Source organism: Diabrotica virgifera, chromosome 6 (genome assembly GCF_917563875.1).
Source record: "Diabrotica virgifera virgifera chromosome 6, PGI_DIABVI_V3a".
Classification (NCBI taxonomy): Eukaryota; Metazoa; Arthropoda; class Insecta; order Coleoptera; family Chrysomelidae; genus Diabrotica; species Diabrotica virgifera.
In genome coordinates, this window is record NC_065448.1 from 55,474,777 (window position 1) to 55,489,665 (window position 14,889).

Below are 14,889 nucleotides of genomic sequence, written 5' to 3' on the forward strand. Positions count from 1 at the left end.
GTTAGCCTTTGAAATACACTATTACGCTACACACCCTCATTGATTTAGGCCCTATTAAATTATAACACATCTATTAAATTATGGTGCCTAAGTTTTTATTGCAATTAATATTAATGTAAGTATTGTATATTACAATTTATTGTATTCAAATAAAAATGTCGAAACTGCAATAAACCTAGCATATTTAAGAATGTGTTTTTGACCCTAACCCGAGAAACAAATAAAACAAAAATTAAAAAAAAAAACGCCAATGGATAAAATTATTTTTATTTATTTATAAGTACATATTATATAATTACTCGTATACAGTGCGTCCATAAAGTAACGCATAAATTCATTATTAGCTAAATAAACAACATTATTAGAAATTACCGAAACAGGTCGATTATTGAATTCAATTTATGATTTTTTGGCATATTTATATATCATACTAGTGACGTTAATAAAATTATTTTTCAATTTAATTGTGGCTTATTTCCCATCTAAATAGTTCACATAAAAAAATGCCACAAGAAAATAGCTTCAGAACAACATACTAGTGACGTCATTGGTCTGGACGTGATGACGTAATTGATGATTTTTTCATTAAGAATAGGGGTCGTGTGATAGCTCATTTGAAAGGCAGTTTAATTCTCTATTCAGTAATACAGTAGAACGTCAATAATCCGGATTAATTGGGACCGGACCCCATCCGGATTATCAAATTATCCGGATTATCGAAATTACCTCAAAAAGGCCAGTATACACATTAAAGTACAACGAACGTTTTAAAATTGTATGTTTTCTCTTGTACAGTAAAGTGTCTAGAAGTGAAATTAATCAAAACATTTTTTTATGTTTAAACACTGTATTTTAATTAATTTATAATAGCACCATGTGTACAGTAAAAACATCAGACACTATTTGGGCTTTTAAAAAAATGTGTAAATATTTTTGAACTGCGGTAGAGGTTCGTTTGTCGCAGCGAAGTTCTTAATTTATTTTAAAAGAATCAGATATTTTTGCTACATACAAATCCGGATTATTGACGGTCCGGAATTTAGACGTCCGGATTATCGACGTTCTACTGTATAAACATTAACATAATTATTAATACGGGGTGTCCAAAAACAATTTTTTAATTAAATTAATTGACACAAAAAGAACTTTGTGTAGTTTATTTAATTCAAAATACATTTTACTGCTATCAGAAAACAGAAATAAAATGTTTATTTCAAATATAAACATTACTTTTTGATTAAATTCAATGTTTAAGCTGCCACCCACCTGTCTTTTGACAGTTTGAATATTTAATTTAAGCGAAAAGCTATGTTTACTTGTCAAATAAAAATTTTATTTCTGTTTTATGACAGCAGTAAAATGTATTTTGAATTAAATAAATTACGCACATTCATCTTTTTGTGTCAATTAATTTAATATAAAAAAAAATTTTGGACACCCTGAGTAGAGAATTGAATTGCCTTAATGAGATACCACACGACCCCTATTTATTCTCTTTTAAAAAATCATCGATTACGTCATCACGTCCAGACGAATCACGTCACTAGTATGATATATATGCCAAAAAATCATAAATTAAAATCAAAAGTCGACGTGTTTCGGTAATTTCTAATAATGGACGCACTCTATACAAGTGATTATATCTGTAGGTACTTATAAATAAATAAAATAAAAAATATTTAAAATAAAAAAACAAAAGCTGCCTTTATTATTAAAAAATATTTACTTCTTTTTTATTCAATGGCGTTTTTTATAATTTTTGTTTTATTTGTTTTTCGGGTTAGGGTTAGAAAACACATTCTTAAGTATGCTAGGTCTATTGCAGTTTAGACATTTCTATTAAAAATTTAGAGATTTCTATAAAAAGAAATAAAAGTAAAGCAACAAAATGTACCTATGTATTGTAACATCCTGATCATAACAAGACCAGGGCATTAAGCAACACCACACTGTTGGGAGAAACGATGGGAGGAATTCCTCGAACATCCCTTAGGATATTCAAAAGAAAACGTCCACCGTTCCATCCATCAGAATGGTGCTCTGCCCGACTGCTCAGCCCTGGGTTCGTTCCCTGTTCATTCTTCCTTCACACCCATCCCAGAAAAGGTACAGGAAATAAAAAGTCTACCTAATCATTTTTAAATACGCTATTTATTGAAATATAACAAAAAACTTAACAAAAATCATTTTTATTGTATACTGATGACCAAGTTAATTTTCTAAGCCCGTGACCGAGACCCCGCTGGTAATCGGTACAAAAGTTATAAAGGTAAAAATTTACTCAGCTTTAAGTCCTTCCGTTACAGTTCCTAAAGGAGGTCCCCAATCCCTGTAGAATTTGTCGTGGCCGGTAGTTAAAGGAAGTCTAGGGCTACGTTGTTGGGCTGTCTTGTCTCTGTAGGGCTGTCTTGTTTAATTTATTCTACTGCATCAGGATGCGGTTGTAAGCTAATTCGCTCTCCAAGGTAGCGGTAGAAGGTTTTCTTTTCCAGGTGCTTGATTAAAATCTTCTTCCCGAGGTAGGGGCTAGAAAAATTCAAACAAGGATCAGTTTTCTCCCAAAAGAAAAGCCCGATCAGAAATAAAGCTGAGTATTGTGAGAAACACGATCTCAGCAAAATCTCTGACCACGGCGTGGTATTATTAAAAATAAAAAGAAACGGAAAGAATTATATCAATAAAATATTATAACTATGTACAGGAAATAAAGTAATATACCATAATATACCAGAGAAAAATAAATAAAATTATACAAGTTTTTAAGCTTTATTTCAAGGAGAAATAGGTATCTGCTGTGCAAAAGAAATCAGTGAAAAACTTAGGCTAAAACTAGATAATCAAACTTACCCATTGTTTAACGGCCTACACACAAACACGATAATGTATGCCAATATTGTGCCTGATTTACGTGGCAATGGCAAAAGGGAGCTAGTACAAATTTTTATCGCATTAAATAGCTTCGAAGAGATGTATAATACTAATTGACTTGACGGTAGTAGGGTCGCTTCTAGAAATATATAGTCCGAGGGACAAATACCAAGCAGAGCTTGGTGTAGCGTTCAATCGGCTAATTGAAACGTTACAGTATCTATAAAGATAATGTTGTAGTACTTATCTTTATGAAATAAGAAATTTATGGCTCTGAATCTGCAATCAATCAAAAATTTCATGCAATAAATTGAAATATAAATATACAGGGTGTAACAAAAATACAGGTCATAAATTTAATCACATATTCTGGGACCAAATATAGTTTGATGGAACCTAACTTACCTTAGTACAAATGGGCATATAAAAGAAGTTACAACCCTTTGAAGTTACAAAATGAAAATCGATTGTTTTCAATATATCGAAAACTATTAAAGATTTTTTATTGAAAATGGACATGTGGCATTCTTATAGCAGTAGCATCTTAAGAAAAAAAGATAGTGAAATTTGGACACCCCATAAAAATCTTATGGGGGTTTTGTTCCTTTAAACCCCCCCCCCCCCAAACTTTTTTGTACGTTCCAATTAAATTATTATTGTAGTACCATTAGTTAAACACATTGTTTTTAAAACTTTTTTGGCTCTTATTGCTTTTTCGAAAAGTCAGTTTTTATCGAGATATTTTGAATATTTGTCAAATCCACCACATATTTGTATATGGTTAAGTAAGATTATGGAGACTTGGTAATAAATATGAAAATTTATGTCTGATTTACATTTTTAGGTATATTTTGAACCATATTAAAAAAGAGGCCACATCTCGATAGAAGGTGCCTTCTCGAAAAAATACAGAGGAAAAAAAGTTTTAAAAACACTCTGTTTAACTAATGGTACCGCAGAAATATTTTAATTGGAACGTACACAAACATTTGGGGGGGTTTAAAAGACCAAAACCCCCATAAAATTTTTATATGAACATATAAAAAAGTAAGCCTTTATATTTTTATATGAACATTTGGGGGGGTTTAAAAGACCAAAACCCCCATAAAATTTTTATATGAACATATAAAAAAGTAAGCCTTAACTCGATAAAAACTGACTTATCGAAAAAATATTAAGAGTTAAAAAAGTTTTAAGAATATTTAATTTAACTAATCGTACCACAATAATAATTTAATTAAGACGTGCACAAAAGTTTGGGGGGGGGGGGTTTAAGGGAACAAAACCCCCATAAAATTTTTATGGGGTGCACAAATTTCACTATAATTTTTCTTTAAGATGCTCCTGCCATAAGAATGCCACATGTCCATTTTCAATAAAAAATCTCTAATAATTTTCGATATATTCGAAAAAATCGATTTTCATTTTGTAACTTCAAAGGGCTGTAACTTTTTTTATGTGCATATTTGTACTAAGGTAAGTTAGATTCATTCGAACTATTTTTGGTCCCAGAATATGTACTTTCATTTATGACCTGTATTTTTGTTACACCCTGTACAATACTTACAATAATATTAATTGCAATAAAAACTTAGGCACCATAATTTAATAGATGTCTTATAATTTAATAGGTGCCTATATCAATGAGAGTTTGTAGCGTAATAGTGCATTTCAAGGACTAACTGATTTCAGCACTCTGGTGCCGTCTGCATCTGCTAATATGCTTACGGCTTCCTGGACGTTCTCGACGTATTGCTTGATGGAGTTTGTTCAAAGAATCGTTCCCACAAATTGAAAAAATAAAGTCATTGCCGTTTTGCCTGTATTGCGTAATACGGTATGCGACAAAATAAACAGTACTGAAATGCGTATGCCTCAAACTTGTACGTGTCATGCGCAGAAACGTACTGAGTGGTTTCCGAACGTTGTTATAACTTATTTGAATGTCGTATTAATGTTAAGTTCTTCAGGATGGTTCTCAATTTTACAGAAATTTTTTTTATCGTGGAGTACTATTTTCGGTCATCAGAAAATGTCGCGAAAACGGTACAAGCTTATAATCAACAATGCTTTCAGCAGGACGGGGCTACCTGTCACACGGCCAGGGAGTCTCTCAGCGAAAGGCCACACACGCGATAATTTACAGCGCCGTAAGAGCAATAAACCTGACGAGGCATTGGTTGACTAATTCCTATTTCATCTACAATTGGTTAGACAATGCCTCGTCAGGTTTACTGCTCTTACGGCGCCGTAAATTATCGCGTGTGTGGCCTTTCGCTTAGAACTTAGAATATTGCGCGATCATTTTGGGGATCGCCTCATTTCGCGTGACAGTGATTTTCCATATCCACCTGATGCTACATAGGGGAATGCTGAAGGAAGTAGACCTATCCACTGCCTGACATTCCGGAATTGCGAACTAGAATTAAATATTTTTTTCGTACCAGAGGGCTCTTTAACATCGGTTTTATCGGGAACGTCGTCGTGAATAATATAATGTTTGCAAGGCTATATCACGTATACTAAATATATAAATAATAATAAACATTTCAATATTAATTTCAGTACTGTTTATTTTGCCGCATACTGTATGTTGCAAAGTTAAACCCATTCGCTGGGATATTTTTTGTACTGTAATAATTGATTGAAACTAAATAACTACATTATCGGATGAATATAATATGTGAACATTTGAGAAAGAAAAACAAATCAATAGAGACAAACAACCCCTACACTGAATCGTATTTCTGTAGTATTAAATAACGCGAAAGATCAAATGACGTGCAAATATTGTTTATACCCTCTTTATAAAAGAAAAACCGGGAAATCTTATGTAATTCCATGAGGATTTGACGCAAATTGGAATTTTGCAAATGAGAAAATTCATCTTCATTCTTATTTACTCAATATTAGCTAATTCACTAATTCAATAATCACTTTTGGTATGCAGGCTTACATTAGATAGTAGCAAAAAAAACTGTGAAAGTTCTAAGTTTTATCAGATAAGATTTTGAGTTAGATTTTTATCTGTTACAATGCCTATCTATGACTGGAAGATTCCATCAACTTTATTAATTTGATCATCATAATCATTAGACGGTTTGAGTGTACTACTGAACATAGGCCTCCCGAAAATAACTCCATTGCATCCAATCTGGATCACCCTGAATGCAGTGGTGCTGCATGCGCTTGGTGTTATCTGACCATCTTATTGGAGGACATCCTCGATTACGATAAAAATCGTGTCTAGGTCTCAATTCTAAAATTGTCTTAGTCCATCTCTTACTCTGGCAACATGTTCCGCCCAGTTTCATTTCGGCGTTGTAATTATTTTTTCTGTATCCGCAACACCAGTTTTTCTCCTAGTTGATTTGAAACTCTGTCACTGAGGGATATTGTTACAAAACTTGACTTTTCTATGATCTCTTAGCGCCGAACTCCACTTGCGATTTGTAGTCGCGCGATTGAAGATTGAACACATTGTTTCAAATACAAGTCAATCCATTTGCGACTAAATAATCGTGGATTGACTTGTATTTGAAACAATGTATTCAATCTTCGCGACAAAACAATCGCGCGACTAGAAAATCGCAAGTGGAGTCCGGCGCTTATGCACCAATGTTTAATTTTAGTTGACTTTATTTATTTTTAATAACTTACATCTTAACAAATGAAAAACACTGTATTTATATCCTTTATTTTACAAACTACGATATCTAATTTATTTATTACACTAAATCTAATAATTTATCTAATTACAAATTCAAAAATATCCCGCGCCCGTTACATATATGCACCGACGTTTTCAAATTCAACACTGCCCTGCTAATTACAAAAACGTACTATTTATACAACATTCAATGTTCTAGAAATAAATAACATCTCGAATGATATTTACAAGAAACAAGAAAGAATTTACTCCAAAAGTCGAGAAGGAATAGAACATCTTAAATCATAAAAAAGGTTACTTCTTGTTGTATAAATACACTTCGCTGACGACCAAGCCATTCTAGGTGAAGACGAGAGTGATATAGACTATATGCTCACAAAACTGGAAGACGAGTACACTAAGTGGGGCCTTACAATTAATATACAAAAAACCGAGTAGGTACTTAGTTGTAGGAGAAACACCAGGGAGTCAATTCTCGAGAACGATCGTTCGCTGAACGTATACGTTCGTGACGTAATGAGCGAACGTTTCTAAAAAATGCAATTCTGGAGGAATGAATCTTGAACGATTCGTTCGAAATCATCGCTCAAAGTGATCGTTCGACAACGAGTGGTCTTCATCATACGTTCGATAATAGTAACGGCGTTCTTCTTAACCTCAACTCTGTTTTTTGTTGTAAATAAGATTTTGGGCAAATGAATGTGGAAGATTTGATATTAGAAAATATGATGAGTGTTGTGAGGGAAACTGAAATTTTAGTGGAAGACGGCCGCGAAAGACATTTTTATGATAGATTTAGGTTAGATTCCTGGTAATTTTACATTCTTTCAAAAATTGATTGGTACAGTAAATAAGTTATTTTTAGATATATGTAGTAATTATAAGATAATGAATGTAAATACACGTTATCCAGGCGCTACATATGATGAACTTATTTGGAATCACTACAACTACCAAAATGTGCCACGAAATCTTTTTTGAAGATTAAGGTCGTTTTACCTATTAGGTCAGAATTTATTTATAATATACCACAAGGTATGGACTGAGAATTGACCCTGAATTAGTAGAATAAGATTTAATTAGTACTGTTATATTATTATGAATTATTTTCACAATTCAAGAAATAAATTGAAAATTTACTGACTTTTACTAATTATTAAACTGAAATCATTTTCCATTTTCATAATGTAATATATTTCAATATTGGTGAATGAATGTGACAAATCAGGTTTTAAATAAACACCGAAACAGTTTTATCACATGGAACACAAACTTTTCAATAATATTTACCACGATGCCAAATCTATAGGTCTGTTAAAATGAGCGAATACGTTCATCGGAGCGAGTAGTTAAAAATATCCTCGAGAATTAACATTGCGGGAACTATACGTTCAATTTCATCCGTTCGTGAGCGTGTACGCTCAGGGAACGATCATTCTCGAGAATTGACTCCCAGAACGCCTACAAATTGAAATGGGAACTATAAACCCAACAGAAGTCTTCAAATACTTAGGAGTCCAAATAACTTCAACAGCAGGGAGTAACGACGAAATACATTCCAGGATTGGCCAAGCCAGATCAGCCACCAGACAGCTACACGGACTATTGTGGAGTAATAAAATAAAAGAAAATAAAAGAAGAATGTATAAAACAATAATAGAAAGTATTGGGTTGTACGGCGCTGAACTTTGGGAAATCAACCAAAGAAACAAGTCAAAAATTAAGGCCATGGAAATGAACTATTGGAGACCATGTTGCCGACTCACTAGACTTGATAGGGTGAGAAACGAAGATATTAGGAGACAAATGGAAATTGATCTAGATATAATAGACACAATCGAAGCCAAAAGACGTAACTGGTATGGACACCTTCAGAGAATGCCCGAAAATAGATGGCCGAAAAAAAATAGAAAAATGGACTTCACCCACTAGAAGAAAACGAGGTAAACCAAGACGATCCTGGAGAGAAGGTGTCGAAGATGCAATGACCGCAAGAGACCTAAAAACTGAAGATTGCTTTGACAGAAAACGCTGGAAATTAGGATGCGAGAAGCGGCGACAGCTGTAGAAGACTCGCTTATTATATTATTATATGTTTTCCCAGTTATTGTTTGTCATAGCACTCTGTAATAAAGCGGTGAATAGTTTAGAAGAGATGGCTTCTCTTTGCCTAATACCTTTCTCCAATAGAAACGTGTTTGTGGCACCATAGTACATTCTCACTGCAGCTGTTGCGCCATTTGATCTGAATTGATAGTAGACGGATAATAGAGTAAACTTTCCAGGAAATTGAGAATGAAGTACACATGAGTCGATATCTTGTTGGATATGGCTTGAAGAAAGTCTTCAACAAAAAGTTAGATCAGAGAGCAACATTCAAAAACCCAAACTATAAGGGCCCAAAGATATTTGCTTGAGATATTGCCGCTTTGGTTTTGTCTGCTTTTTCTTTAGTCCACGTCCCAGCAGCTATCGTTTCCTCTTTCGTGACCCTCTTCCTCTTAGCTCCAGATTTATAAACGCCTGAAGGTGTTTAATTAATAATAATTTACTCAGAGCTATGTTTTTATTTCTAAACTCTGAACGATCAGTCATATCTGAGCCAGCACTTTTTTCTTTTATCTTACTGTTCATTTTTGTTTCCTCGAGTTGGGATAAGCTGTTATCAGGCTAATGGCATACTTTCACTAGTAGCGAAATGATCTGCTAAGCCGGAAAAGCAAGGAATTAGAATTTCAGATCAACACCGGAAAAACAAAAATAATGATCGCAGACAGGACAAATAATGATCTACCGCACATTCACCAAGTGGCGAATTTCAGAATAGTAGAGATTTTTATATTTGAGCTCTCTAATAACCAACAATGGCAATTGCTCCTTAGAAATCAAGCGTAGACTAGCAATGGCCCGAACCGAAACAGCTAAATTAATTGTAATATGGAAAAACCGAACAATAACAATGAATACTAAGCTCAGGTTGGTCAATGCTGTTAATTCCTCCATTTAGACAAGGCGAAAAGGGCGGGTTCGTTGGAAAAAATATTCCCATGAGATTTTTTTGCATAATTACATTTGTGAGACACCCCAGAATAAGGTCAAGAAGTCGCCCACGCGAAAACTGGTCCAAATTTTTTTTAACAATTTTTTTAATAACATTGTAGAAATAAATATTTTCGGTCTAGACAAATTTTTTAGGTTTTTTGAGCCATTCTGGATGAAAAAGGTTTCTTATAATTTTTCTCTAAAGTTGATCGTTTTAGAGTTATAAACAATTTAAAATTTGAAAAACGCGAATATGGTCATTTTTAGACTTAATAACTCGGTTAAAAATTATTATTATGAAATTCAGAAAGTGACCAAATCAAAGATTAAAGCCTCCACTACAAGATCCTGAAGAAATTTGTGTCATTAATTTATTACTAAGCTGTTATTTTTAATTATTAATAATGAGCCGTAAGATCGTATTGACGCGGCTGTAAATGTGAGTGCGAGTAAGATGCACCATTACTCTGGGCTAATTAGCAAAATACAAGGAAAAGTTATATACCAGCAATTTTATTGCTGGAATCGAATCTTATTATTGTATGTATTAATAATATAGGTATGCAAAGTCCGCAGATAGTGTGCTACTTTTTTTATAAACAAAATGGCGCCCGAAAATCGTGTTTTTTTCAATTGTTGCTCTATAACTCCAAAGATTTTAACTTTACACCAAAAACACCCAAATAAAAATTCACCCCAATTAAATTATGCATAGAGAGGTGTTTTTCCCGATTCACTTCGTCGAAAAATTTCCCCGGAAAAAGCGGGTTTTTCCAACAAAATCTTTAATTTTCGACTAAAATTTTAGATAAGTAAATGTTAATCAATAATTAAATAACTTGGTAATGTAAAAGCCCTTTTCGTATAGATTATAATTCCAGAAGCCGATGGAAATCGAATGAACAGTTTAGCAACAATTGAATTGTTAATTAAAAATTTAAGGTCGCTATAATAACGACAATAATTATGATGCATAAGAAGAACTATTATTTTTTCATAAAAATACACTATACCTGTCTAATGTACTTTACAGAATTGAATTTGGTCTATTTAAGCGGCCTCAGGAATATTTTAAAATTATAAACAATTTTTTGGCTTATAAACAAATAGAATATCTCGGGAAATATTAAACTAAATTAAATTGTGAAAACGGTATTCGAAAAACAGCGGCAGGACGCTTCTTTTAAAAGAAAAAACGTTTCATTACGACGAGTGGTTCCTGAGATACAACCGGTGAAAGTTGACCGGAATTTACGGCAAAGATATAAACAATAGGATCATAATTTTCAAACCATCACCTTTTTATTTTTGTCCTCTTTCTCCACACCAATTTTCATATCTTTAAAATACTCATAACATATATTATTATAATAAAAACTATCGATAATACGTGTGAAAATTGCCAAAAATAGCAAAATTCCATCAAAAATTAGGTTGGAGAAAGTGTAACCCTCAAAGTTCAAAATCGGTATATGTTAAAAAAATGCATTTTCTCGACTTCCCATGGAGCAATTTCCTTCATTCTTTTTTTGTTCCATAATAACTCGAGTAGAGGCATCGAACTAACGCATTATTAAATGTCAAACTTGCTTTTGTTTTGTTATAATAGATTAATTTATTTATAAGAACAGAAAACTACATATTTTTTCCAGTTGTAGGCTTTTTTTACATAAACTTACTACAAGTGTACCTTTTGAAGTTAAAAACAAATATTCTCATTTGAAAGCTGTATAATTATTTAAACAATTTTTATTTAAACAAATTAAAATTTTGTGTTATAATAAATAAATTAATTTATTACAACAAAACAAAAGCAAGTTTGACATTTAATAATGCGTTAGTTCGATGGCTCTACTCGAGTTATTAGGGAACAAAAAAAGAATGAAGGAAAGCCGAGAAAATACATTTTTTTAACATATACCGATTTTGAACTTTGAGGGATACATTTTCTCCAACCTAATTTTTGATTGGAATTTTGCTATTTTTGGCAATTTTCACACGTATTGTCGATAGTTTTTATTATAATAATATATGTTATGAGTATTTTAATGATATGAAAATTGGTGTGAAGAAAGAGGACAAAAATAAAAAGGTTATGGTTTGAAAATTATGATCCTATTGTTTATATCTTTGCCGTAAATTCCGGTCAACTTTGGCCGGTTGTATCTCAGGAACTACTCATCATAATTAAACGTTTTTTCTTTTAAAAGAAGCGTCCTGCCGCTGTTTTTCGAATACCGTTTTCACAATTTAATTCAGTTAAATAATTCCCGAGATATTCTATTTGTTTATAAGCCAAAAAAATGTTTATAATTTTAAAATATTCCTGAGGCCGCTTAAATAGTCCAATTTCAATTTTGTAAAGTACATTAGATAGGTATAGTGTCTTTTTATGAAAAAATCATAGTTCTTCTTATGCATCATAATTATTGTCGTTATTATAGCGACCGTAAATTTTTAATTAACAATTCAATTGTTGCTAAACTGTTCATGCAATTTGCATCGGCTTCGGGAATTATAATCTAGATAAAAAGGGCTTTTACATTACCAAGTTATTTAATTATTGATTAACAATTACTTATCTAAAAGTTTAGTTGAAAATTAAAGATTTTGTTGGAAAAACCCGCTTTTTCCGCGGAAAGTTTTCGTCAAAGTAAATCGGAAAAAACACGCCTCTATGCAGAATTTAATTGCGGTGAATTTTTATTTGGGTGTTTTTGGTGTAAAGTTAAAATCTTTGGAGTTATAGAGAAAAAATTGAAAAAAACACGATTTTCGGGCGCCATTTTGTTTATAAAAAAAGTAGCACACTATCTGCGGACTTTGCATACCTACATTATTAATATATACAATCATAAGATTCGATTCCAGCAATAAAATTGCTGGTAAATAACTTTTCCCAAAAATGGCCTATTCTCCGATAATCAGCCCAGACTACATTGACTGTCGGAATGGCATCTCTCTCGCACTTATCATTGCCGGCCGCCTAATACGTGCATGACGCTCATCATTTTTACTTATAAATAACAGCTTAGTGATAAAATAATGACAAACATTTCTTCAGGATCTTGTAGGGCGGACTTTAAACTTTTATTTGATCACTTTCTGACTTTCATAATAATAACTTTTAATCGAGTTATATTAAGCCTTAAAAATCGCAATTTTTCGTTTTTTTTTTTCAATTTTAAATTGCTTATAACTCGAAAACGAGCAACTTTGAAGAAAAAATATAACAGACCTTTTTTGTCCAGGATGGTCCAAAAAACCTAAAAAAAATGTGTCCGGGACGAAGATATTGATTTTTGCAATTTGATTAAAAAAAAAATTGAAAAAAAAAATTTGGACCACTTTTCACGTGAGCGACTTCTTGAACTTTATTCTGGGATGTCTCACGGATATGATTATGCAAAAAAATCTTATGGGAATATTTTTTCCAACGAACCCGCCGGTTTCGTCTTGTCTAATTGCTACATACGCAGCTGAAACAAGGACCGAATAAAATCGAACCAAATGTGGATCTACAGAAGAGTTCTACGCGTGTCTTTGACAGAACCAACCTGTCAATTCTGGAAGAGCTTCATATAAAAGACAGGCTATTAAAAACAAAATAAACCGCTCATACCTGAATTAGCCACACAGCCAGAAAAAGGGGGCATCTGAAACTATTGTTAGTAGAAGGAAAGGTAGAAGGCCGAAGACCAAGAGGAAGATCTGCAACATGTTGGGCAGACCAAACGAAAACTCTGATGGGAAAATCCCTACAGGAAGCCGCTGCCCGTATGGCACAGTGAGGAGAGGGACGGAATTGCACCCTTACCGTACTAAATCTATAATCCACCAGAGACGGTAGAGCTAAGTATATCAAATAATTTCTAATACCATATTGATATTGACGGTAGAGCGTTACATCAAATAATTTCTAGAAACCCTACTTTCAAACTCGCTATATCCAACTTTTCAGTAGGATACTACTTGTAGCCCAATAAATGACCGTTTTGGAGTGTAATTTCCAGGGGCAACTCCGAATTGCATGAAAATTTGGATTTAGGTTCTACTTGCCCTCCACTTCAAAGTTGAATTTGTGTCGTTGGTTGCTTTTACTTGGGGGGTGACATTTACCCCTTCTCGGGGGGTGAAAAACGCGTGTTTAAAATAAGGCTGCAAATGGATAAATCGACTTATTTTAAGCACATTTTGTTCTATAAAGTTTTTTACGTAAGTCAATACTTTTTCGAGTTATTCGCGATTTAAAATGTTGATTTTTCGACAAAAAAACTACGTTTTCAGACCGTTTTTCCATAACTCAAAAAGTAAATATTTGATGGAAAAAAATATTTTTAGCAAAACTGCAGCCTATAAAAAAAACGAAAAAAAAGTGTACCAGTAAAGTCTACAAATTGAGTAGAAGCAAAGTTGTAGCTCATGAAAAATACGTTCTTATTCGTCTAATTCCAAATCGAATAATTTAACGCGAAATCACCGAAGACAGAAGCGTTTTTCGGGAAAACCTTGTTAATATGTTTAAAGTATCGAAAAAAAGCTTATTATTTGTTTTTTACAAAAGTTTACAGCATCAAAAATAAACGAGTTACACTGAAAAAAAAGTTGGCCCCGTTTTTTTGGTAAAAAAAATCGTGAAAACCTCCCTCTATTTAGCACCCTAAATGAAATTAATCGTTTGGCTTTACCATCTATTTTAACTGTATGTGTATTGTTTATATGATCTGTAAGTTTGATTGGTTTGAAGTGCTTATTTTTAAAAACATATGGTTTTATAGTAAAAAAAATTTTCTAAATATTTTTGAAAAATTTCATTTTTTCAAAATAACTTAAAAAGTATTAGTGATAAGAAAAATCTTAAAGAATAAAAAAATGTAGGTTTTGCTATTATAAATATGCTAGTTGCATTTTGTTTCTCCGTAAGACAAAAATTGGTTAAGATATGGCTGTTCAAAATTTGCATAAACTCGTGATTAGTGACCCATTCAAGCTTTCTCAATTATAACCCTTTCAAAAATAAACACTTTAAACCGGTGAGACTGACAGATCATATAAAAAATAGATAGGTAAGTAAATTGTTTGTAAAGCGTTAGCGATTAATTTCATTTTGGGAGCTAAACACGGCGAGATTTTCATGATTTTTTACAAAAAAAAAGAGGGCCAACTTTATTTTGAGCGTAACTCGCTTATTTTTAATGCTAAAACTTTTGTTAACAATTAAAACAAAGGTTTTTATAAACACTTTAAAAAAGTTTAAATGGGTTTTTCCCGAAAGGTGCTTAATTTTTCTGTGATTTCACCTTGAAATA

The 14,889-nt window shown here is 32.6% G+C and overlaps 1 protein-coding gene and 1 long non-coding RNA gene across 5 annotated transcripts in view; one reads left to right on the forward strand and one right to left on the reverse strand.

Annotated features, from left to right (window-relative positions):
- LOC114343163 (protein pellino) overlaps window positions 1-14,889 on the forward strand; it is a 370,712-nt gene that overhangs the window by 207,661 nt on the left and 148,162 nt on the right. The gene's annotated exons all lie outside the window — the stretch shown is intronic.
- On the reverse strand, window positions 2,133-3,051 carry LOC114343193 (uncharacterized). The gene is made up of 2 exons (XR_003654504.2): window positions 2,848-3,051; window positions 2,133-2,526 (listed from the first exon to the last, which is right to left on the reverse strand). It is a non-coding gene; the product is annotated as an uncharacterized LOC114343193 (long non-coding RNA).